At 33.7% G+C, this 24,581-nt stretch overlaps 1 protein-coding gene across 3 annotated transcripts in view; it reads right to left on the bottom strand.

Moving 5' to 3' along the window:
• The window catches only part of LOC128213654 (neuronal calcium sensor 2-like), a 92,727-nt gene that overhangs the window by 53,039 nt on the left and 15,107 nt on the right, over positions 1-24,581 (bottom strand). The window contains exon 1 of one of the 3 annotated variants that reach the window (XM_052919647.1): positions 13,427-13,845. The exons of 1 other annotated variant lie outside the window; for it this stretch is intronic. The gene's annotated coding sequence lies outside the window, so the exon portion shown is untranslated. Of the gene's footprint in view, positions 1-13,050; positions 13,070-13,426; positions 13,846-24,581 lie in introns of those variants that run through there. One more of the 3 variants, XM_052919651.1, reaches the window with a different exon arrangement.

The following is a 24,581-nucleotide window of genomic DNA, read 5'->3' as shown; positions in this document are numbered from 1 at the left end:
TTGTAAACTATGTGGTACTTCAGTTAGTAAGTTTCAATGCATTGTACACATCGATGCCAAGTTTATGTCAGTTTTAGACAATTTTTTTTTTTCCCCGCTATTTTAGCATACGGAGTACAGCCCCTTTAAAGGTGCACATGATAGGCTGATGCCACAAAATATTTGTTTAATCATTTAAAGTTATGTATTATCGGCCTCATACTAGCTTGTATTGACAAATCTAAGCTTGTCTTGAGGAAATGCTGTATTTGCCGAATTTTGGACCATGTGGTGTCTTGTCCCTTTAACTGGAAATATATGGCCACTTTCTATCATGTTTTTTTTTTACTATTAAAATTAAATAAGTTAAACATATTAAAGCATCAAAACAAAACGCCAATGCAGCAACCTCCCAATAAGCCAGACTTTATTTGACTTCCTAATATTTGAGGTTAAGTGACCTAGTTTTTTAACCAAGAATATTCATACTTATCAGAGATATCCTTAATACAAATAACCTGATCAAGTTTCATAAAGATCATTAGAATCTTTTCCATTTGTGTGAGGAAACATTTTATAATTACATCAGCTTTTCCTAAAACCTAATTTTATGCTTCAGATGACACACTTTATCATCTAAGATTTCATGCACACAAATATTTTTAAAAGTTAATTAGAATTTAAATTGAAATCTAGAACAGGAAAAAAGTTTCCAAACATTTTACGTAATGACATAGTTTATTACCCAAAATGACTCATGTTCACAATAACCCAAGATACAATGCATACAAAATTAATGATCAGAACAAGTTTAATGAAGATCTGATAAAAATATTTGAATTTGTGACAGGGGATTCCCCCCCTATAATTTGACCTAGTGACCTAGTTTTTGACCTGAGGTGACCCATACTCACATTAGTTCAAGACAACAACAAGTATTATGACAAAAATTCATAACAATTGAATAAAGACTATTTTGACGTTATGAGGAGAATAAATGAATATAAAACATGGGGAAATATTTTCCAAGATTTGACCTCGTTGCCTAGACTTTGACATGCCGATGTTTACAAATGCTCTAGACAACACAAAGACAAATATTCTGACAAAGTTTCATAACAATTGGATACATACTAACGACTTTATGACTTAGAATAAAATCTTTAATGCGCAATTGTTAAACCCGCCTGAACACTGCGCGCCCGCCCACCAGAACAAATGGTTTCAATTAGGATAAGCATTATAAAGTCCTAGAATATGCAAAAATGTCCAGGATAAGACATCTTTTAGGGAGTAATGGTAAAACAAATTTTACATCACAGTGATAAACAAATAATACAGTAAACGAAGCTTTGCACCAAAAATCATTTCTATGACGACAGATGGGACATTGACAGCTTGCTGGCTGTCATATGGTAAGAAAAATAGCTTCTGTTCCTATAATTGTTTTCATTGGATGTTCTTAGTTCTTATAATTGGCTTGGCATTTACCTGGATGTTAAAAGGCTCTAATGAGAAATAAAAAGCACCAGATCAATAATTGCTAACAAGGGGTGGGGGGTGTAAATGTTCACACCTGTCAAGGTTTATTGTTGGAGGCTGTTGTTTTCTGAAGAGTTTTATGTACATCATCTTTAGACCAAAAAATTACTTCAAAGAAAATACACATACAGTATAAAACATTTGTTGAAAATTACGTAAAATAAGTTTTTGGTTGCCTGGTCTTGAAGGCATCACAAAAATAATAGTTCCGATTTTCAGACCAACCTTTTTTTTTTTTAAGCCACCATACAATAATTTTCTCAGCATTAATATTTTCTTCTTTTGCAAGTTTTAAGTTACAACTTTTGATTAAGTTACTTGTAATGGCAAAACTCTTAATAGTATGCTTTTATACACCTCTCTACCTCACATTCACCCAAACAAAATGGCAACAGCTTGAATTCAAATGCAGATTTACTTATATAAAAAGAATATTTAAAAAGTTCTGTTAATTTTCTGCCTTTCTATGTATATGTGCAACTGCAAAGAGAGAAATGCACACAGAGAATCTTACTTCAACCCACCTTACACATATAATGCCTTTTTTTTAGTTCATCAAGGGGAATAACCCCATCAAACAGTATTGACAGAGTAATGAGACCAGCCTGAGAATATGAGAATAACCTGTACACATTGTCATGCAAGCGTTTACCAGAGTAATGGGTCCTGCTGCCAATAGAATGTATGCATTGTTAAGCAAGTGTTTACCTAGTTTGGCCATTAGTTAATTATCTTAGGAAATAGTTCATCACAGGGAATAACCCCATCAGACAGTAATGCAAGAGTAATGGGACTTGCTGCCAATAACATGTATGCATTGTTAAGCAAGTGTTTACCGAGTTTGGCCATCATTGCATTATCTTAGGAAATAGTTTATCAAGGGAAATAACCCCATCAAACAGTTTTGACAGAGTAATGGGACTTGCTACCTATAACCTGTATGAATTGTCATGTAAGCCTTTACCAAGTTTGTCCATCAGTTCATTATCTTAGGAAATAGTTCATCAAGGGGAATAACCCATCAAACGGTATTGACGGAGTAATGGGACTTGCTTCCTATACATGTTTGAATCATCAAGAACAAGTTCACCATGTTTGGCCATCATTACAATATCTTAAAAAACAGCGCAAACAACCATAATCAAGTCATATTCACTTAATTATTTTATAATACCTTTTTCATAAACAAGAGCCCTTTGTCTGTTGTTGTTTTTTCAGTCAATCAGGGTATATAACACAACTATTATCAAAGCAAGATTTATGGGCCTTGCTATACATGTGCTTATTGTCTTTGGCAACATGTCTACCAAGTTTGATTTGAATATCTGGAACAGTTACGGCCACAGTAAAAGTTTTTGAGCAACGACGCTTACGACGACGAAAATAACGCACAGGATGACAAACACCCCAACTTTTTGTCTTTGAAAAACTGAAAAGCTTACAATCAGATGGTCTTATTAAGTTATTAAGTATGTTGCTTTAAACTCGATGAAACAATTAGTATAAACCTCGATATCCAATCTGAAGCCAACAAATGTCAATACTTTTAAGCATAAAACTGTTGTACTAAAACATGATTTCCATGGCAACACTTTCACCCTAAGCATCAATAAATTTCAAAAGCAAAGAGATACTGGGGAGATATTAAAATTTAAATTTTATAGCTAACCCAGAAATTACAAGGGAGCCATGTGAATAATTATGTCTGAAACTAGGAGACATGGGGGAATCATTTTGTGACATATCTCGAGATAAAGTAGTTAAAGTAAGAGCACATTTTACAGATATTTCTTCTAAAATTGCCTCTGTTATTTCGAAGTCTGAGCAAAAAAGCAGAATTGTAACATGAATGAATTATTTGTGAATGACTTCTTGACATATAGTTTATCAAAATCAAGACGATTTGCATAACTAGAGCTATCTCAATGCTCATCAATTTTATTTCATGGTTTCAGTCATCCAAGACAGGTAACTCTGTAATCATTAAAGCCAGTGTTCTGGGCCAAACTATACAAGTCCACTACCTGTAGTTGGTCACATGTGTACAGAGTGTCATACAATAATTTTAGATAGTATTTAATTAATGGCAAAGGTTAAAGGTTGACAAAGCCGTCTTATCGAAAGATTTCAACCTTCATGCTAAAAATTGCAGAAAATGCACTCGTGAATCGGATATAAAGCTATGTAGTTCACAAGAACTTGTAACAGATCCTGAAGCACTTAACCTGTGAGAAAATTGAAAATAATATCATAGAACAGACAATCCATGTTCAACTGTTTGAACAGTGAACAGGTGCCCTGAAATTTTACGAACTGACTTTCATTCCAATTATTACAGCAGGTTTCGGCTAATGGGGTTCAATTGAAATACTAAAGAGGTGCGTCTAAGAGAATGGATGGGAGCCCTGAAATTTTAAGGACTGATGTTTAGTCCAATAACTACAGTAGGTTTTGGATGATGAGGAAATTTTTAATTGGCCCTTCTGTAAAAGCAAATTATAACTTTCCCTGAATAACCAAAAAAAAACACAATAAAGGGAGAATGTACATTCTGTCTGGTATCTTAACACTTATTATGCAAACTCAATTATCCTTTTACTAAATTTTATCAAACTTTTGAAAGCAACTTGGCCTTGAATTTGACACGAAACACTGTTTTTACCAACTTTTGAGTAGGTTCTATTTTCACAAATAGCTGGAAAACCTTTGGGCCCAATTTCAACAAAGATCATTAAGCTTTTAAGACAGTATACATTTCCTGGGTTTTCCTTGTTTTGGGCATAAACTGCATTTAAAAGAGAACTTTTATTGCATAGATTCTGCCTTTTGCGATAAGTATTGCCAGATCAGCAGGTTTTAAATGACATTTCCAAATGTTTCAAACTCAAATCTTTAATATAATCTTTTGGAACATGCTCGATATAACTAGAAAGCTGGCATTGGTATGATCGGAGAAATGCACATTGCCAAAAAAATCGACCAATCACAATTTTTATTACAAGTCAGCCTGAGACTGTCAAAAAATATTGATGTTAAAATTTTATTCTGTCCAACAGATTTTCTTTTTGACCGAAAAAATTTCAGAGATTTTAAGACTGAATGTCTGACTTTTTTTTTAACTTAGCGATGTCTGCAACTGATGAAAAATTAGTAAATTTCAAGTTTGACACAAGACCATGACTTTGATGGTAATAAGGAACCAAACACGAACAGCAGACGACAGTTAGCCTTGTCCATCAGGGAATCATAAAGCATAAAGCTGTCTGATTACCCTGACATGAGCAATGTTAAAGTGACAATATAGGTGCCAATACTAGACGACAGAAAACAGGGCTTTTAACAATCAAAAATGACAGTGGGCGTAAGCAAGTCAATTAACAGAAGACGAAGCAGTAATGATTCGGGGTATGGTTTTTTTTGCAAGTTATTTGCAAAAAATACCAAGCAAGAAGATCTCTTGTAAGATATTGGCTGTCTTTGTAAGTGTTTCCAAGAGCTTTCAAGTAGTAACCACTATTTCATCTAAGGCCAAAGAAAATAAATAAAAAAATGTTTTGTTTCTGATATTTGGAATAGTAGGTTAGGTACTGGTGAGGGTTTTTCAATGTATTTTTTGGAGTTCAAGTTGTGTCTCTGAATAGAATGTCATTCTCCAAAACAGTGCCATTGGTGTGGATAAACATGAACCAGAGCACTATTATATTAATAATAACAATACATTTAAGAAACTGATCAAGAAACTGCCGAAAATTGAATCAAAAATGAAAAAAAATCTCTGATTAATTTTGTCAGATCTATGGCAAGAAAAACATTGCGATCAATGAAAAAAGTAGATGAGATGATGGAAAACTGGAACCAAACAATTTTTAAATTGGCCTAATGAACAAGATAAAAAATGAGCTGTGAAGGTGAAGCTTTGGACTCTTAAAACATAATGTTTGACATAATATTAAGTAGCTGATCATACTGATGTAGGTATACAACTTACAAATGAATAACAGTGTTTGCCAGCAAGAAGAAGTATACATTGGTACAATTATGCACTCTCAAGTCAGCATATTTCTGCTACAGGAACATGCATATCGAGGGGTGAAAGCGAAAAGGTTCTAAGTGACTGAGAATAAAGAAGCAGATAGAACCTTTTCGCTTTCACCCCTCGATATATACACCCAGACTTTTATTTATTAGAATACAACCTATATTTTCAGCCAATGAAATTGCAGATAAGCAATCATTAAGTACAAGGCTTAATCATTAGGAATTTCAACTCTGCGTGTGTTTAAAGATCCGCCCACTGCCACTCATGCCATACACAATCCCTGCGTCAGATTTTGCGTTGACAATGTGTCAGCCAATGAGGTTGTAATAATTATTCAAAGTCAGTTTAAGATGGCCTGAATTAAAATCTTAATAATGAAAAAGGGCTCCTTTGATTTGCTCAATCCATCCATTCTTAATCATGAAGGTTTTAACTCATGTCATCCAAGAATTACTCAGTGGCAATGGCCCAATAGATGGTGCATATCAAGCTGTAAAACCGAAGCTCCCAGGTTCAATCCCAATTCAAAGCTTTTTCTTGAAAGATACGAGTACCGGTTACAACCAACAACTGCATGCAGTCAATTGTATGAAACTGGATAAGTTATCCACATATTATCTTTTGGCTAGTTTAACACATTGAGCAATGTGATTGGTCAATAGATATCATTGGATAAATATTGACCAATCAATACCCGTAATGTTTTTAGCTAACCAATCCAAGGCCTATACAGTTTTATACAATCGGCGGCTGTTGTTTTAGTTATACGAGTAATAATAGTTCACCTTGCCAGTACAAAATCATTTTTTCCATTACCTTGTCTTACTTGTAAAAATGAGAAAAGCTTCAATAAAACCTAGATGGTAAAATATTTGCAATACTTTATAAAGCTTTGCTACACCATCAAATAAGGTCGAGTTCTTTTAAAAGTTACATACTGTACAGTATGAAATTTAGTTTTTAAAAAAATGCATAAATTCTATATAACATTATAAAAACTCCTAGTAACAGTTGTGGTAAACGATATTTACAAATCTATCGTTTATACTGCTTTTGTCCTTGAAGAAGTAGTTGTTTTTTTCAAATAATTTTTTTTTGTAAAATATATTCATCCTATGTATTCATTTATTCACATGCTTAAACATATTTCATTGAGCTTGAAACAAGAGCTCATAGCACTGGATCTGCATCTAGTTGTATAAACAAAATTCACAAACATTTAATCATTCATTCTATTAAATAAAAGCTTATCTTACTTAATTCATTCCTATTTTTTCTATTATTCCAGTAAAAACACAAAATTCTCCAAATTCTACTATTTGATTTTCAACCATTTTAACTGCAATACCTAATTTATTCTTTTACTTAAAAAGTTCTTATTCACTTAAAAATCTAATTTTTTAATCTTTCCAGAATTAAACCAAAATTCTACCGCCAATAATTTTACTATCTTACCTTATTTATTATTTTCCTTAAAAAGTTACTATATTTTAATTAATCCAGAATTAAACCAAATTTCTCAAAATTCTATCTACAACAATTTCACTATCTTACCTAAACTATCCATTTAATTAAAAAGTTCTTGTTTTTTCGATTATTCCAAAAAAACTTACCTTATTATTTCACCCTCTAATCTCCCCTGCAGAGTATATTCCCAGAAATGTATACATCACAAAACAAATATCATCTACCATTAATAAACATACCAGAAATTGAGAAGAAAATTTCGAAACCTGCCGATTTTCTTCCAACTTGTATTGCACAAATAATGTTGCCTTGATCTCAGATATACATTTGATCAGTATGTGAAATCTTTAGTAATAGACTTATGGTGTTGGTTGTTCAATAGCCCCAATAAGCCAGTCAGTGCCCATGGCTATCAAAACATTGTGGACATAATAATTAAGACACTTCGTTACCACTGGCCGCAAGAATCAGTGATTCTTGCGGGAGATAAATTTAAATTTATACATCATAAGATACAACATTATAATTTGACGTTGTGATAAAATTTATTAAGTAAGGCTGACAATGACTTGATGCAGATGGTTCTCTTTCATTTTTAAAAACACCACGCCAGTTATTAAAACTGAAGGAATCTTGCCTATGGGTATTTTTTTGTCTTCTCAAGGTATCTGACTTCAAGATTTTTTGGGATAAAATGAACAATCTCTTTCAGCTTAAATTTGCATTACATCACCATCGTCACCTTAGTGCAATAACTCAATAACTGCATATAGAAATAGAAGCAGATATTGAGTTATTGCACTAAGATGACGAAATGTAATGCTTATAAAGTGATGTATGTTTGTATTTTGCTATTCACGTTATTAATTTTCAGGTAATTTATTTTGTGGACAGTCATCACATAGAGAAAGATTTCGATCAAATCTTTGATGTTTATACTGAAATTTAACCATGTTAAGATGTAAAGATAATGTTCAGATTGTCATTCCCATTGTTAAAGCTGCACTCTCACAGATTGAACGTTTTGACAACTTTTTTTTTTTTTTGTCTTGGAACGAGCCAATTTTTGCGAAAATCCATGGAAACCGGTTATATAAGACTGCTGACAAAAAATAAGATCGCAGAATTTTATATTTAAGTTCAAAAATTGATGTTTAATGCATTTTTCTTAAACCATTAGTAATGGTTTAAGCCATAAAACCTTAATTTTCGAACAGAAATATGAAAATCTACGATCAGATTTTTTGTCAGCGACCTTATATCATTGGTTTACAGATAGTTACGCAAAAACTTGCTCTTTCCAAGACAAAAAAATAAAAAAGTTGTAAAAACGGTAAATCTGTGAGAGGGCAGCTTTAATGTCAGAATGAATCATATAAGAATGTTACATGTTTAACTCTTGTGATTTAAATTCGGTAGATTTTATTTCAGCTTTTTAGATTATAAATTTCATTGAAAATGTCAAAATGTTCTTAAAATAAAAGACTTTTACATCTTGAATGAGTGATAATTACTTCTGTTAACCTTAGCATTTGAGTCACAGACAAAATAAAACAAGAAAGTCAGCTCTGTAAACTGTAACCTGCTCAGGATAAAAAACAGACTTTCTTAAACCAATGTTTACTTTGAGGCATTATTTCATTTCTTTCCTCCAAACCATTGGAAACTGAACCAAAGCCATGCACACAAAGACTCATTATTCTTGCTTAAAATAACAAATGCTGGTAACTCCATATAACTAAATAATAAACAGTGCATACTTCGAACTGCAGTTAAACACATCAGAGATATTTATATGTGTTATATGATGATGATTGAAAAATAATTTTGTTCAGTTACACTTTTTGTGTCAAGGGAGGAAATAAATGCATATTGCTAGGGGAAGTAATCATTACAAAGAGCATGAAGGGAGATAAAAAGAAAACTGACAGCAAGGGAGGTAATAAAATCTTTATTTGATTTACATTAAAGGAAGATTACTAGTTTATGTTAACAATTGTTTATGGTGCTAAAGATAACTTAAACTTTAATAGTTCTTTAAATTATGAAAAATTAACTGTTTCAATGCAACCCATTAGAAAGCCTCTGTCTGAAAACAAATATACATTTTTCAAACACACTGTAGACTTATGGATCAGCAAGTATATAATTACTGGGCTTGAAAAATTACAGCAAATTCAGCTATATTTTTTTTGACAAGGCCAGAAACATTTCAAAAGTGCAGGGCTTCCTGGTTTGAGCTATTATGGAGAACCGGTAGGCACAATTAATTTTGATTAATACATACATCCGTAACATTAATCATACCCATATAGAATAATGAGGAAAGTTAATGTTTATTTTGGTGTGCATCATAAGAATAAAGGCTGAAAAATGTCAGCATATTGAATTACTGTTGGCATTTAGTATATCATAGAAAATTATATACACATATTTTGGCAGACTATGAACAATTGATAGTTCTAATAAATGGTAATTGTGCATACTGACATGAAACTAATGGGAATAGTTTATGTTTTGGAAATGTCAGAAATGAATACCGTAAATGACTGGTTATAAGACGATAGGGGGTATTAGACACAGGGAAAAAATTCTGTGAAAAGGCAGAGAAAAAAAAAATTAATCTATGTTTTTGGTTAAAAGACGCATAGAAAATATGTCAAAAACGTCTGTCAATTTCGGCCACAATGTTTGTTGACAGTGACGAAAAAAAAAAAATCGTGAAAATGGTGATGGTTATCTTTAAAACCATACAATGATAATGCAAAATGTGTTTCATTTCAATTCGTTTTATGTTAGGAAAGGCACTTAAAAGAACTGATTGTGACCATTTGTTTCTGGGTAGCACTGAAAGGTGCCTTTTATAAAAATATGTAAGATTTCTTTTTGACAGTATATCGTAAACGATAACCTGTCGAGAATGAAGTTAAGTTGTGCATACTGTAAACCTTATATTGTGCTGGTTTGTTCTCAAAATATCAACACCTACAGAAAAGAATAAAGTTCGCGTAAATGTTTGAACAAAACAAGACCATTATCGCATCAATTTGTAGTATTGGTATGTTAAACAGAACAAAAGGCAATGCAAGTTTTTCACACCTTATCATACAACTGACAAAAAATATTTTGACAGTGCCCAACTTTGCTTTCTTATATGCAAGTTTAATTATTGTTCAATTCAATTTATTATTAAAAATAATATTGAATAACTTTAATCGAAAAATATTTAATCGAAAAATATTTTTGTTAAAATTATAAACGTCTTACGATATACCGTATACCGATCTTCAACTGCCGTTTTAACCCATATATAATCGATCAATATGACGCGAGTAACATCCCTTTCTACATAAATCTAAACAAACTCTTGGCTTGAAATCGACCTCAGAAAAAAAGTTCAAAAAATTGTTACTGGTTATTATACGCAGGCATTTTTTTGCATCGGAATCTGAGAGGAAAAAACGCGTCTAATACCCAGTCATTTACGGTACAGCATATTATACAGAACAGCTTTACTCAGACATGATATTTATTATCAAGCATGATAAAAAAATGTTTGTTTCTGGTTAAATATTTTTTTCTCCTTTTGGGATAAATTTTATGTAATTAAGCTGTGTATATGTACCCAGACAAATTGGTGACATTATACTGTTTAGAAATTATCATTATACACAACATTACTTAAAATATATATATAAACAATGTATTATGAATTGACCCATCTACACCATATTTTTCAATTCTATATATTCCATACACTTAAAGCTGCGCTCTCAGTCAAAAGGATATTTTTTTAGTTTTTTTCTCAGAATCAGCTGATTTTGGTAACAATGCCTTCAGCTCAGTCATATAATATAAATCACATAACATATCTCTATTATTTTGAAAACTCGTGGCTGTAACACTCATTTTTCTTAAAACATTAGTAATGCTTTTAGCCATGAAATATCAATTTTTAAACATAAGGATGAACAAGAGCTGTCACAGAGACAGAGCGCTCGACTATTCCGCCGCTTTTCAGTGAAAGGATTGAAAAGTTTTGGCGAAACATGCATGGAACACTGTTAGATAAGATTTCAATGCAATACATGATGTGCTGAAATATTAACATAAATGTGGTTACATGCAAAATTTTAACCAGAATTTTTAAGTGTAATAATAAAGGGCCATTATTTGCAAAACACAGTTATCTAATTTGATTATTCAATTAGGTTGGGTAGTTCAATACCATATTGTATAAAGTCTCAATGCAATACATCAAGTAGTTGCTGAGGTATTATTCTATGTGTGCTTTAAACATGCAAAACCTTAACCAGAATTTCTAAGTCGCATAATAAAGGGGCAAAAATGATATAATATGAAAGATAGAGTTATCTTACATGATTAAATAAGAAGGTTAAATGGTTGGGAGCCTGTGTGTAACGTTTCAATGCAATACATGATGTATTTGCTGAAGCATTGACTTAAAAGTGGTTACATGCAAAACCTTAACCAGAATTTCTATGTTGAATAAAAAAGGGGCCATTATTTGATATTAATGCAAACTAGAGTTATCTTTCTTGGTTATTTAAGTAGATTGGATGGTTGAGTACCATTTTATAAAGTCTCAATGCAATTCCTCAAGCAGTTGCTGAGATATTAACCTATTTGTGCTTACATGCAAAACCTTAACCAGAATTTCTAAGTTGAATAATAAAGGGCAATTATTTGCATTAAATGCAAACTAGAGTTATCTAACTTGGTAAATTAGGTAGGTTGGAAGGTTGAGTACCATTGTATCAAGTCTCAATGCAATACCTAAAGCAGTTGCTGAGATATTAACCTATGTGTGCTTGCACGCAAAACTTTAACCAGAATTTCTAAGTCAAATAATAAAGGCCTATCATTGGCATTAAATGCAAAGTAGAGTTATCAAACTTGGTTAATTAAGTAGGTTGGATGGTTGTCCAGTACCATTGTATAAAGTCTCAATGCAATACCTCAAGTAGTTGCTGAGATATTAACCTATGTGTGCTTGCACGCAAAACCTTAACCAAGGGATGACGCCGACGCTTGGGTGAGTAGTATAGCTCTCCTTATTCTTCGAATAGTCGAGCTAAAAATGTGATCTGATCTTTTGTCAGCAATCTTTTGTATCACTGGTTTCCAGTCATTTATGCAAAAATTTACTCATTCCAAGACAAAAAATATAAAAGTTGTCAAAATGGTCAATTCATTGAAAGTGCAGCTCCAAATATATTCTTTTTTTTCCAAATGCGACAATGAACTCCAAACTTTATTTTCAAAAAAAAAATTGGACCCTAAAACCAGTAATGTATGGAGGAGTTTAAATGTGTATTCTGAAGAAAATAAATCATCACTTTGTCTTTCCTGTCTAATTTCAGTGTTTTTTTCCAATCTTTTTTGGGGGTTGAAATACTGTCCCATTTCCCTAATGGAACACTATATGTCTTCCCCAACCCCTGTAAAAATGCCCTTCAATTTTATTTTTTTTTTCAGAGTGCATTGATCTCTTAACATTTAGCAAATGTACCAATGTAACAGTGCCAGTAATAAATATGTTGATAGGTTTGTTGAATAAAAAACCAGCTGAACACAGGTCTATTGTTAATACTTTTCTTCTATCACAGGGCCACATTCTCATTTCCTAAAAAGTGGGGGTAAAAACACACTGAATTATTAAAGCATTCCCTAATTTTAGTCAAAATTATGCAATTTTCCCCATTCCCCAAATGGTGGAAATATCACAGGTGCACAAACAATTCATAACTATTAATGCTGAATGCCATTTGCCCACTATAATAAGTTCATAACCGTATATTCAGCTTTCACACTAGGGTGACCCCAAACATGCTATCTAATCTGCAAATTACATTAATTCCTATAACATTACCAGAATTCATAACATCATTAACCGACCCCATCAATTATTCATTCTCTACCAACATCCACATAAATCTCCAGCCACCCAGTTTTCTAATTTCCACCTGCCTTTGAGTTATATCGATAACGAATATAATTACCTGTTTTAGTTATTTTAGCAAGACAGCATCCAAGATTTAACACCATTTTCTCTTAATAACACACTTTATCTAACTAGGAAATTCAAAGCTAAACTTTAATTTATTGCCTACCTTTTTAATAATAAGCAATAACCTGGATCTAAAAATCCAATCTTTCTCTGCAAAAACTTAAGTCCTGTAATAAATTGTGAATTATAAAATCATAGCTCTGAAAGAATGATAATGAATTATGTTACACGAACCTTTAAACGCACAGTTGTATCACCTAAATGCACTCAATTTCTCCACATAACAGCTAGTAACTAGTAACCGCAGTCAAACTTAGACTTAAGTTACAGCTTTTCATACAATCATAAATGACATAAATAGTGCCTACCTTTTTCCAACACAGAAAACAGGATTCAACACCAATCTTTGTCAGTAGATCTATGTCCAACTTGGAATTTGTTTTCAGAAATTTTCCAGACAAAATGAGCGTTACTAACGTAAATATTCACTTTCTTACTCACAGGTTCGGAACTTTAAAAAAAAACACTATATCCTTGATACCTTCAATTTTTCAAGTCTGAATCACCCTATTATAAGAAAGCCACAAAGTAGCTGTGAGGTTCAAAACCACTTCTGGCCAAATGAAATTCTGCAGCGAAGTTCCTTCGTCACATTCAAACTACAACTACAGTGTACTGCAATAGTCCCAAGGACCAGCGTAAGTTCCAGCCAGGGCAACTCTTGTATATACTCCACTAGAGTATGGGAATTCCGGCACTTCTACAACTATTGCCAATGCCACCACCACCTCTTACTGTCCGATAGACTCAGGAGGGCAATGGTTCTAGTTCGCACACAATCCTTTACTGTATACGAGTATAATACGACCAAGCTCTGTGACAAGTATTCAATTTCTGCAGTCGGGAATCAATAGCAACTTTTCTTGATCTTTGCTGGCTGTTACTGTTCTCTCTAATACGTTCACTTGGCTTAAAAATAATCTGCTTTTAATATAGTTTCTATTTCTACCAACATAAGTTCATATTTTCTAAAGCGAAAATAAAGAAACAATAATACTTACAGCAATATCATTAACAGACAGAAGCTAAAGAATAACAAAAGATTATATCTCACAGAAAGTTATTCCAAAGTCGTTTCAGACAACGAGGGGCATGTTTATGGCCGTATGTCACCAATAATTCTGAGGATTCATCCAGGCTGAAATATCAGTGGCTTCTAAAGAAAATCCAAACAGAGCCTAATTCCATAGAAGCATCAGTATAAGGTGGGTAACGTCATGTAATAAAAGTATGATTTATTGGTTGGAAGATTTCTCTTCATAAATCTTAGGGGAAATATTAATTTCATGTTTTGAAGAGAAAACGGATAATAATACGAGAACATGGCTAAAGAGAAGACATTCTGAGGCGACAGACGCATTGACACGTTAAAAAAGATTCTAGCTGCAAAAATCAGTGAGTTGCCGGAAAGTGTAAGCAGGTCATACAGGGTTTAATCTATCATTCTTGATCATCTGGCTCAAATTTCTCCAACGATCTTAAGCATAAGAGGGTTACACATCTTATTTCATAAAGCTAAATTGCATGCTAATTCTTGATTTTACATAACAAAAAATAGTTTATCCTGATAATCTTAATTATATAATAATTTCCGTTAAAAGTCTCAAAATTCTTTAAAATGAGAAATTACACAGCAAAAAAACCCAACTTAGCTTGATCCTGTTACAACAGGCAGAAACTGGGACCATCGGGGACTGCTAACAAAAGCAACCAAATTAGATGCCAATGTTATTTCCTTTATACTATGGTTTAATAAAAACTGTAAGTTTCAAGATTATGACCAATAAATAAAATGGTCAGAGACAATTCCTCCCCATTGTACAAGTGAGCATCAATTCAGGAACACAAATATGGCTATTTTTCTCAGAATTTCTCGATTCTAATTGTCATTGCACATTAATGGTAATAACTGGCACCTTCAGTAATGGCATATACATAAAAGTAACTGAAGACATTATTTAAGTAATTGAATTGTTACACTATGGGTCTATTGCTCAAATCATTCATTAAGTCAACAATTTAACTGGATCGTTGTTAACTTTCAAATCTTTAATACTCTAAAATTTTCATGGACATATGTGATCTGTTGAACTTGACACAATTATTGAGACAACCGATTCAACTACACTTGTTGTACTTACCGTAAATATATCAGCACATCATAAAATATTTCACCTTTAAAAGTTAACAACTATGTCGTTCACAACATTGTTAACCTTTACAAAGATCTGCACAATCAGCCCAATGAGCATGAAGTGCAAGGTACATATAATTTCATTTTTTATACCTTACTTAAATGTGTCCATTCTTTGTATATAGAAGGTTGATCTATGTATATCAAAGTGTTTCAAAAATATTGAATGGTAATATGATATAAAATGTGTGGTGTATTATAAGAAATATGACACATAACTTCGGCAAGTCAGCGCCAACCCCCCCCCCCCCACCTTCCTGTTAACAGTTCTGATAAGAGACTTAATGCATGGTCTACTGTTAACAGTTCTGACAAGAGACTTAATGCATGACCCCTTGTTTACAGTTCTGATAAGATACTTAATGCATGGTCTATTGTTTACAGTTCTGACAAGAGACTTAATGCATGACCTCCTGTTAACAGTTCTGACAAGAGACTTAATGCATGGCCTATTGCTAACAGTTCTGACAGAATACTTAATGCATGACCTTCTGTTTTCAGTTCTGACAGAATACTTAATGCATGGCCTTCTGTTTCCAGTTCTGACAGAATACTTAATGCATGGCCTACTGTTTACAGTTCTGACAAGAGACTTAATGCATAGTCTATTGTAAACAGTTCTGACAAGAGACTTCATGCATGGTCTACTGTTAACAGATCTGACAAGAGACTTAATGCATGGCCTACTGTTAACAGTTTTGATAATAGACTTAATGAATGGCCTACTGTTCACAGTTCTGACAATACACCAATGCATGGTCTACTGTTAAAAGTTCTGACAAGAGACTTAATGCATGGCCTATTGTTTACAGTTCTGACAAGAGACTTAATGCATGTCCTCCTGTATACAGTTCTGACAAGAGACTTAATGCATGGTCTATTGTTTACAGTTCTGACAAGAGACTTAATGCATGACCTCCTGTTAACAGTTCTGACAAGAGATTTAATGCATGGCCTATTGCTAACAGTTCTGACAGAATACTTAATGCATGACCTTCTGTTTTCAGTTCTGACAGAATACTTAATGCATGGCCTTCTGTTTCCAGTTCTGACAGAATACTTAATGCATGGCCTTCTGTTTACAGTTCTGACAAGAGACTTAATGCATAGTCTATTGTAAACAGTTCTGACAAGAGACTTCATGCATGGTCTACTGTTAACAGATCTGACAAGAGACTTAATGCATAGTCTATTGTAAACAGTTCTGACAAGAGACTTCATGCATGGTCTACTGTTAACAGATCTGACAAGAGACTTAATGCATGGCCTACTGTTAACAGTTTTGATAATAGACTTAATGCATGACCTCCTGTTAACAGTTCTGACAATACACCAATGCATGGTCTACTGTTAACAGATCTGACAAGAGACTTAATGCATGGCCTACTGTTAACAGTTTTGATAATAGACTTAATGAATGGCCTACTGTTCACAGTTCTGACAATACACCAATGCATGGTATACTGTTAAAAGTTCTGACAAGAGACTTAATGCATGGCCTATTGTTTACAGTTCTGATAAAGAGAATTAATGCATGGTCAACTGTTAACAGTTCGGACAAGACACTTAATGCATGGCCTACTGTTTACAGTTCTGACAAGAGACTTAATGCATGGCCTCCAGTTTACAGTTCTGATAAGATACTTTATGCATGGTCTATTGTTTACAGTTCTGATAAAAGACTTAATGCATGGCCTACTGTTTACAGTTCTGATAAGATACTTTATGCATGGTCTACTGTTAAAGAGTTCTGATAAAAGACTTAATGCATGGCCTATTGTTTACAGCTCTGACAAGAGACTTAATGCTTGTCCTCCTGTCAACATTTCTGACAAGAGTCTTTATGCATGTCCTCCTGTTAAAAGTTCTGACAAGAGACTTAATGCATGGCCTATTGTTACAGTTCTGATAAAGAGAATTAATGCATGGTCAACTGGTAACAGTTCTGACAGAATACTTAATGCACTACCTTTTGTTTACAGTTCTGACAGAATACTTAATGCATGGCCTATTGTTTACATTTCCTGACTGACTTAATGCATGGTCTACTGTTAACAGTTCTGACAAGAGACTTAATGCATGGTCTACTGTTGAGATTTCTGATAAAAGACTTAATACATGGCCTATTGTTTACAGTTCTGACACTGACTTAATGCATGGTCTACTGTTAACAGTTCTGACAAGAGACTTAATGCATGGTCTACTGTTGAGATTTCTGATAGAAGACTTAATGCATGGCCTATTGTGACTCAATGCATGGCCTATTGTTCACAGTTCTGACAGAATACTTAATGTATGGCCTTCTGTTAACAGTTCTGACAAGAGACTTAATGCATGGCCTATTGTTTACAGTTCTGACAAGAGACTTAATGCATGGCCTCCTGTTAACAGTTCTGACAAGAGACTTAATGCATGGCCTCCTGTTAACAGTTCTGACAAGAGACTTAATTCATGGCCTATTGTTAACAGTTCTGACAGAATACTTAATGCATGGCCTCCTGTTAACAGTTCTGACAAGAGACTTAATGCATGGCCTATTGTTTACAGTTCTGACAAGAGACTTAATGCATGGCCTCCTGTTAACAGTTCTGACAAGAGATTTAATGCACGACCTACTGTTCACAGTTCAGCTAAGAGACTTAAGGCATGGAGGATATAAACAATCATCTTACACAACTAGGCATTACAGAGAGACACAAAAACCTCAAAGAGAGTGTGCAAGTTATCTCGCAGTGCCACTTAATATGGCCAACAAGTCACATGTTATTTAAAAATGACATGATTTTGCTAATGCATGGCGTGGTCTGGTGTCCTCCTAAATTTCTCCTTTAGTCTTGCGCAGCTCAATAAACCAACTTCTTTCTTAACAGTTTAACTGTGGATTTGTTATGTCCCGACTTTTTGCCACCAATCAGTTCAATCTGTTTGTTCATCTTGGAACTTTATTTCACAACTTAATCCTCTGATAGTGTCTGTGACATGTCAGACATTACCATCAATGCCACAGAGATCGAAGTACTGAAAGTTCTATGGCCATCAGAGGTGAAGAGTTAGTCATCTATAAAACACTCGACTTTAATTTTGTCCATCAATTAGTGTGACCACCATGCAAACATGTTGCAAAGACAAAATTTAAGTTCATTGCCATCACAAATATGATGCCTCTTTATTTAGATATTCAATGTCAACAACCAACAGTATCACAGTATTGGCTGTCAATAAATATCAATACAGACAAAATAGAGATTCCAATGGATAGAAGTATTAACAATAGTCACAAGCTTAATAACCCTACTTTGTCACTGTTGACCCAGGACTACTGATAATTTTCCAAAGGTCAGTGATGGATATTGTTGGAAAAAGGCTAAGATGCACATGCAATGGTCGCTAGTTAAACTCAAATTCATCACAGTTGACCAAGGACTACTGATATTTTTCCAAAGTTCAGTCTTAGATGCTTAAGATATGCCCCCGGCTAAGAGAAACACTGTAGGATTGGAATGTGATACGAAATGCTTAAGATACGCCCCTGGCTACGAGGAACACCGTAGGATTGGAATGTGATACGAAATGCTTAAGATACGCCTCTGGCTACTAGAAACACTGTAGGATTGGAATGTGATACGAAATGCTTAAGATATGCCCCTGGCTACTAGGAACACTGTAAGATACGAATGTGATACAAAATGCTTAAGATATGCCCCTGGCTACTAGGAACACTGTAAGATACAAATGTGATACGAAATGCATAAGATATTGCCCCTGGCTACGAGGAACACTGTAAGATTGGAATGTCTGCACCATCCTATATATACCGCCGTAATTCTCACCTTTCTCAATTTCCTAATCGTCAGATCAAGAATATTATCATAAATTTAATTAAAAGTTTTACTTGCAATTTCAAATAATCTCTATCTAACATTCTTCATTCTTATAAACACAATTAACTCAGCAATTTTTTTTTGCTGTTAAAAAAAATAATTGCCGATAGACTCCTCATAAGACTCATGATAGACTCCCGGTTCGTTAAACCGGCAAGTTTGTACAATTCTTATAACTGAAAAAATGAATGCAATTAAATTATAGAAAAACAAAACTATGTTCATTTAAATAACAGCAAGGATGCAATCTAATATTCAAACTTGCCTGGTTGGTTCTTAGTTCTTGGGCAAGCCAAGAAAATCGTCAAGAAGAAACAAAGAATTGAAAGGTAAATATTAAATGAAAAGAAACACCAACTTGGAGTGGGAATTCTGTTGATATTAATCTATATTTCTTTCAGCATCCCTGCAGCTGAAGTATTTTGTGTCTACTTGTAAATTCTTTGATTGATTTCTTATCCATGTGTCTATAGAAATTATCCATAGAAGTCTTGGTTAAGGATGAGAGTGGTTGAAGCAATGAAGAGTGATTACATGGCTCAACCATTTCAGTCTGTGCAAAACTCTCAAGCACCTACGCCCCTGGCTTTTAAAATTTCTTTTGGGCCAGTTGTACAGGCCTTATAAGGACAATAAAGTATAATTTGTTCTTGGAAAGTTACTGCACAAGAATATGTGAGCCTTAAGATTCTTTTTCAGGCCAATGAATTTTTTTATTCAACAGCCCAAAATGGCTTTTGCTCCAAAATTGTGGAAAAAACATACCAGACAAGACAGCATTTGATTTTGAAGCCCCAGTGGCTTTTTCCAAAAGATGGTAACACCATCTCCTAATATAGTATTTTATTCCCTAAATGAGGCAGTCTACAGACAATCTAGAATCTTAAATGGGCAGTCTACAGACAATCTAGAATCTTAAATGCAATTAAAATTGCTGTAAAAAAGCCTGATTTCAACCTTGTATATATTATATAAAGAAGACATGTGTCAGCCCTCCTGCAAATGAAAATCAAATTGTACTACTCATTTGGAATAAGTATGAAGCAAGATGCTCTTTTCAATCCAGCTGTCGGAAAATTTAATCAATCTAAGAAAATTTAGTCCCTTTATATCTCTCAATGATTTCTTAAATTTAGTCTCATTTAAAACACAGAACTATTGACAGTTCCTGTGGTTGGAATTTAGTTTTCCCACAAAAAGCCAACATAGAGGCGCCACATCCACTGTAAGCTGGAAAACATGGTAGTTTTGTGGATTTCATTCTGCAGACATTTTACAGTTGATATTTTCTTTTCAAGAATGTCAATACAATGACTGCAAATTAATGATCACTTCAAAATGCATGAGGTGAACCCCTGGCTAAAATGAACCCTGTAAGATTGAAAAGTCTGGAATCTCTTACATATTTCTCAACAATAACCATCTTTGGATTTCTAATCATTTACACCCAGAATATCTATTTCTAAAATAACGGTTTATTCTTTTAATCTTTACAAATTCTTATAACTGCAGAGAAAGGTAACACACAACTGTTAACTTCAATAGGAAAACAAAATGTTCTTTAAATAACCGCAAGGATGCCATCTAATATTCAAACATGTTTGGTTGGTCTTAGTTCTTGGGCAAGCCAAGAAATCTTCAAGAAGAAACAAAGAATTGAAAGGTAAATCAATGAAGAAAGGAGATATAAAATGAAAAGAAACACCAACTTGGAGTGGGAATTCTGGTGATATTAATCTATATTTCTTTCAGCATCCCTGCAGCTGAAGTATTTTGTGTCTACTTGGGAGTACTGTGATTTATATCTCACCCATGTGTCCATAGAAATTATCCATAGAAGTCTTGGTTAAAGAAGAGAGTGGTGGAAGCAAAGAAGAGTGATTACATGGTTCAACCACTTCAGTCTGTGCAAAAATCTCAAGCCACTACACCCTGGCTTGTAAAATTTATTTTGGACCAGTTGTACAGGCCTGTTAAGGACAATAAAGTATACTTTGTTCTTGGAAAGTTACTGCACAAGAATATTTGAGCCTTCAAATTCTTTTTCAGGCCATTGAATTTCATAATTCAACAGCCCAAAATGGCTTTTGCTCCAAAAATGTGGAACAAAATATACCAGACAAAAGACAGCATTTGATTAAGAAATCCCAGTGGCTTTTTTCCAAAACCATGGTAACACCATCTTCATATATAGTGTTTTATTCCCTAAATGGGGCAGTCTACAAACAATCTAGAATCTTAAATGCAAATTGCTGTAAAAAAAAAGCCCGATATCAACCTTGTATATATTATATAAAGAAGACATGTGTCAGCCCTCCTGCAAATGAAAATCAAATTGTACTACTCATTTGGAATAAGTATGAAGCAAGATGCTCTTTTCAATCCAGATGTCGGAAAATTTAATTATTCTAAGAAAATTTAGTCCCTATATGTCCCTCATTTCTTAAATTTAGTCTCATTTGAAACACAGAACTATTGACAGTTCCTGTGGTTGGAATTAAGTTTTCCCACAAAATGCCAACATAGAGGCGCCACATCCACTGTAAGCTGGAAAACATGGTAGTTTTGTGGATTTCATTCTGCAGACATTTTACAGTTGATATTTTCTTTTCAAGAATGACAATACAATGACTGCAAATTACTGATCACTTCAAAATGCATGAGGTGAACCCCTGGCTAAAATGAACCCTGTAAGATTGAAATGTCTGGAATATCTTACATATTTCTCAACAATAACCATCTTTGGATTTCTTATCATTTACACCCAGAATATCTATTTCTAAATAACGGTTTATTCTTTTAATCTTTACAAATTCTTATAACTGCAGAGAAAGGTAACACACAACTGTTAACCTCAATAGGAAAACAAAATGTTCTTTAAATAACCGCAAGGATGCCATCTAATATTCAAACTTGTTTGGTTGGTCTTAGTTCTTGGGCAAGCCAAGAAATCTTCAAGAAGAAACAAAGAATTGAAAGGTAAATCAATGAAGGAAGGAGATATAAAATGAAAAGAAACACCAACTTGGAGTGGGAAATCTGGTAATATTAATCTATATTTCTTTCAGCATCCCTGCAGCTGAAGTATTTTGTGTCTACTTGGGAGTACTGTGATTTATATCTTATCCATGTGTCCATAGAAATTATCCATAGAAGTCTTGGTTAAAGAAGAGGCTGTCTTATCAATAAGTGTATTATATTCAGGATTGTCATAATTCAAGACTTCATTATCAATTAAAGTATACATTTTTAAAACACACTAAGGTCCGCATTTTATGGTGAGAGTGGAAAATACCAAAGCATTCTTTGGCAAACTATGAACAGTTACTGGTTCCAAAGTTAAAGCTACATTTTGAACAGTATCAAATATAGTGGGCACTCTCCTGGGTGTGGACTACTTACTGTAAATGACTGGGTATTAGACACCCTTTTTTCCCTCAGATTTTGATGCAAAAAAATGCCTGCTTATAATACCCAGTAACCTTTTTTTAACTTTTTTTCTGAGGTCGATTTCAAGCCGAGAGTTTGTTTAGATTTATGTAGAAAGGGATGTTACTCGCGTCATAGTGATCAAGTATATACGAATTAAAACGGCAGTTGAAGATCAGGATACAGTATATCATAAGACGTTTATAATTTAAACAAAAATATTTTTCGATTAAAGTTATTCAATATTATTTTGAATAATAAATTGAATTGAACAATAATTAAACTTGCATATAAAAAAGCAAAGTTGGGCACTGTCAAATTTTTTTTTACCAGTTGTACGAGAAGGTGTGAAAAACTCGACTACCTTTAACGTGTTTAACATACTGTTGCGATAATGGTCTTGTTTTTTCGCACTTTGTCACATTTTTTATTCTTTTCTGTAGGTGTTGACATTTTGAGAACAAACCCGCACAATATAAGGTTTTTGCATAACTTAACTTTTCATTCTCGACAGTTTATCATTGTATGGTTTTAAAGATAACCGTTGCCATTTTCACGAAAAAAAAATTTGTCACTGTCAACAAACATGGTGGCCAAAAATGCCAGACAATTTGACATCTTTTCTATGCGTCTTTTAACCAAAAACATAGATTAAAAGTTTTTTTCTTAGACTTTTCACAGATTTTTTTCCCTGCGTCTAATACCCCCTATCGTCTTATACCCAGTCACTTACAGTATTTAAGCCAGGGGCCTTCGATCAGGCTTGTGCTTTCCGCACAGAATGATATGGTCAAGCCATCCATTCCTCGTTGCTTCAGCCATTCTCATCTTTACCCAAGACTTTCATTGACACATGAATAAGAAATCAATCTAAGCACAAAAATACTTCAGCTCTTGGGATGCTGAAAGAAATTTAGATTAATATCATCAGAATTCTCACTCCCAAGTTCTTGTTTCTTTTCATTTTATATCTCCTTCATTCATTGATTTACCTTTCAATGCTTTGTTTCTTCTTGACGATTTTCTAGGCTTGCCCAAGAACTAAGAACCAACCAGACAAGTTTGAATAATAGATGGCATTCTCGAGTTTATTTAAAGAACATATTTCCCTGGGGATGGTGTATGCTATGAAAATAGATGGTAGACAGAGATTTTTTGATTTTGTAGTATATGGCACCGCGCACCCCAGTTAAGTCATGCAGTGTCGGGAACTGGCCAGTATATACACTCTGGTATGGTAGGGGTGGTCACCGAGCCCGAGCCACACTGTCTAAAGGGCACGTGCAGTTGTCCATTAATTTGGGGAATTAGCTGGCACAACTGCGAGTTACCGATTAAGTTCAGATCACGTTTAATGGTTCACTTTGATTCACAACTCAAGTCCAATTAAGATGTTTAAAAGTTGGTTCTTTATTAATTCCACATTTAAGCTGAATAGTTGACAAAGATAAATCCAAATACTTATTTAACAAGAAACATTCAATAATCCATGTGCTATTTTAAGTTATGAAAGTAAGTGAATTAATTATATAGTCACAAAAAAAAGTAGTTCAAAGATATTTCCTTAGTAAAAGAAGAAGTACAAAGTTCCTAGTCTATATGTATATCTAATGTATATATTTCTCCTAATCATAAACCCAGAATTTGAAAGAGAAAGTTACACGGTGACATATAACTTTTATTTAATTAAATTTGTGCTAATGCAATAACATCCAATAGATATTTTTGATGTTATGATTAGTAATCTATAGATGGTTATTGTTGAGAGTTATATAGGAAAATGTAGACATTCCAATCCTACAGTGTTCATCATAGCCAGAGGCGTACCTTAAGCATTTTGAATGCTACCCAAAATGCATGGTACCCCATATATTCTTGAGTGAGTCTTTGTCAGTGATGGTCTTTCAACAGTATGTCTCATTATGTTGTATGGGCTCAGGGAGCTTAAAGGGACTGTGT

The sequence above is a fragment of the Mya arenaria genome, chromosome 13, assembly GCF_026914265.1.
Source record: "Mya arenaria isolate MELC-2E11 chromosome 13, ASM2691426v1".
NCBI lineage: Eukaryota > Metazoa > Mollusca > Bivalvia > Myida > Myidae > Mya > Mya arenaria.
Note: the sequence above shows the minus strand (reverse complement) of the source record. Positions and strands in the feature narration are given on the sequence as shown.